Here is a 3,243-nt window from a genome sequence, read left to right on the forward strand (position 1 = left end):
CAATCAATAATACTAAGAAAGTTATTAACAAACTACTACAAATGTAGAACGCACAACACAACAACAATTTTAGATTTTAAAAACATAAAAAAAAAAGCAAGAAAGAAAAAAAATCTCAATTAACTAAAATATTAAATATAAAAAAATAATAATAAACGCTAAACTGTTATTTGCTACGGTCAATAGACCCTGCAGTCAATCATCTTTGACCATCTGACCAAAATCTAACGGTTCTAATTTAACTTTAAATTATAAATAAAAAATAAATTTATTTTTATGAACCGTGTAATTAAGATCAACCAACTATAAATATTTTAACTATGTGATTGCAGCCAAATATTGACTGTAGGGGGTCAATTTCCCATCTATCAAACTCTCGCAATGATGCTTAAAATTGATGTGTATGTGCAAGTACACTTAATCTCTAACAAAAGAATTGTCTTTTGTTGCTTGAGTCAAATTTTGTGGGTCCAAATTGTCATATTGTATTAAAGTTTATAAGCAATTTCAAATACTTTTACTCTAATGATGATTATAAATAAGCAATCCAAAATTGATCCCGTCAAATTATATTATTTTATTTACTTTAAATTTTGATTAAATTTTAAATATTAATTCTAAAGAAAAATAATAACTTTATGTGTCAAAATGAATTTACTTTTTCAGGAAAAATAATATTTTAGTGGTAAGCAATATATTTTTGTGGTTGCTTATTTGAGTAGCATTCTTTATTTTCAAGCAACTTAGAGTGTCAAGTAAGCAAACATCAATGAAAAATTAAAATAAATAACATATTTTATGGTCAAGTAATCAACAAGCTATCATGCATTTCCCCTTAGCGAAACAAGTAATAAAGTGATAAATATATAACATTCTCACAAAGATTGATTTTGTTTATTTTTTCATAAATTATGCATTCAATTAAGTTAATTAGTGAGTGCAAAGAGTTATCAATAATATTCATATGACAAGAGAAAATAAAAATTAAAACAAGTAAAATAACACTAAGTTAAGATTTAATTCGTTAAGATAATTTGGTATTTTTTAAATGCTAAGTTATTCAGTGGTATTTTTGAATGTTGCAAAGGGGTGTTCGCGGTGCGGTTTGGGCGGTTTTGGCGATAAAAATCATCCGAACCGCAAGAGAAAAAAACATGTGGTTTGGTTTGGTTCAGTTGACTTTTAGAAATAAAACCAAACCAAACCAAACCAATGCGGTTTGGGTTGGTTCGGTTTTTTATAATATTTTTATTGTGTCATACATACACCTAAAGAGAACAACATAACTTTATATTTAGTCATTCATACATGACTAAATAACATCAAAACTCATCATATTTAGACAAAAATATTTCATTCAATATACAAAAAATTAGATTAGACAAAAGTGGAATAAAAAACATATATAAATAGTAGCATAAAATAATATCGAAGACATTCTAATAAAACATAAAAAATATATGAGATGAGAGATTAGAGAAGATGAAAAAAAGAACATAAGAGATGCCAAAAATTGGTAGAAAAAAGGCCAAAATGACATATATAAAATGTGATAATTGTCTGTCAAAATCTGGTTGAAAACAGGTAGAAATTCTGGTTTATAAACCTGGAAAAAATGTGGTTTAAAACAAAAGCTTCAAAACATTTCGTATACCTTAGACAGCGCTTTTGTAAAAAGCGCTGTCTAAGGGGGGGATTAGAAAGCGCTTTAGGGAAAAGCGCTGTCTACGGGGGGGCTTAGACAGCGCTTTTTGAAAAGCGCTGTCTAAGGTATACCTAAAAAATTAAAATAGGAGGGTCTTAGAAAGCGCTTTTGGCCAAAGCGCTGTCTAAGGGGTGGGGCTTAGACAGCGCTTTTCAAAAGCGCTGTCTAAGGTATACCTAAAAAATTTAAAATAAGAGGGTCTTATAAAGCGTTTTTGGCCAAAGCGCTGTCTAAGGGGGGGGGGGGGCTTAGACAGCGCTTTTAAGATTTAAAAAAGCGCTGTCTAAACCTTTAGCAGCAGAGGTTTAGACAGCGCTTTAAAGCGCTGTCTAAGGCTAAAAAAAGCGCTGTCTAAGGTCTTGTTTGTTGTAGTGAAGGTGCGATAAAAATGTAATTAAAAGAGAAAATAGTAACATAAAAGATGAAAAAGAAATAACATAAGAGATGACTTATTAGAGTAGAATAGGCGAAACCTACATGGAAAAGAAGACGAGAAGAATGTGTGATACTATTATGAGAGATTTAAGAAGGTTAAAATTGAAACCCTAAGCGTGAGTAAGAGAAAATCGTTTGTAATTGTAAGGTTAAGGCATACTAGGTTTGATGTTTTGGTTGGATGTGAGATAAGTAAAATTTGGGCTGTAACATAATGCGATTTGGTTTGGTTTAGTTCGGTTTGCAAAATACAAACCGCAAACCAAACCAAACCGTGCGGTTTTGTTAAAAAAATGACCCAAACGAATCCGAACCAAATGCGGTTTTTTGCGGTTTCGGTTTGGTTTGGTTTGGTTTGCGGTTTTCTATTGGGTTGGTTTGGTTTTGAACATCCTTAGTTGCAATACTTAAGCGCAAAACTAATCTTTCGTTCGTTTTTTAGAAACACGAGTAAATAGAATGATATTGATTATTCCTTACGTGTATGTAGTGAAAAAAAGATTCATTGACCTTAAAGTTCTTGAACATCTTTGATCTCTTGGCAGGTCTTAAGAAAATATTTCCCCCATACACGACTCATGTTTAAGGAGTTGTGTAGACGTACCATCTATTGGGTCGGGTCATCAAGAGTAGATCGGGTTATAACCCAAATCCGATAGAGCGCACTCTGAATTATAACTCTTCCGACAAAACAAGGTTGGGTTGAGGAAGCTGATGGGCCATGTTGATCATGTTGACCCAAAACTAATAAGGTAGGAATATTTGAATTAAGATACACAATATAATTCATTTATAGTTGATTGAGAGTATTATAAGCTAAGCTTGGAAAATCAAGTTTGAGTGTCAAATTGTCATCAAGAATTATCTTGCCATGTTTTAAATGACTTGGATTTCAAATAACTCAACCTAGTAAATTTAACTTTCAATGAGTAAGACAATAATTTTGGTATGAAATCATCCTTTGGTAGTCCATGAATTTTGAAATTGATTTTAATTTCAAAAAAAAATTATGTGCAAGTGAAGATCTTTATATGGGAATCCATTAAATTAGCTAGTTGCTTATAGCCTTTATAACATAACGAGTTTGGATCCAATCTGAGTTT

The sequence above is a fragment of the Lathyrus oleraceus genome, chromosome 5 (assembly GCF_024323335.1).
Source record: "Lathyrus oleraceus cultivar Zhongwan6 chromosome 5, CAAS_Psat_ZW6_1.0, whole genome shotgun sequence".
Classification (NCBI taxonomy): domain Eukaryota; kingdom Viridiplantae; phylum Streptophyta; class Magnoliopsida; order Fabales; family Fabaceae; genus Lathyrus; species Lathyrus oleraceus.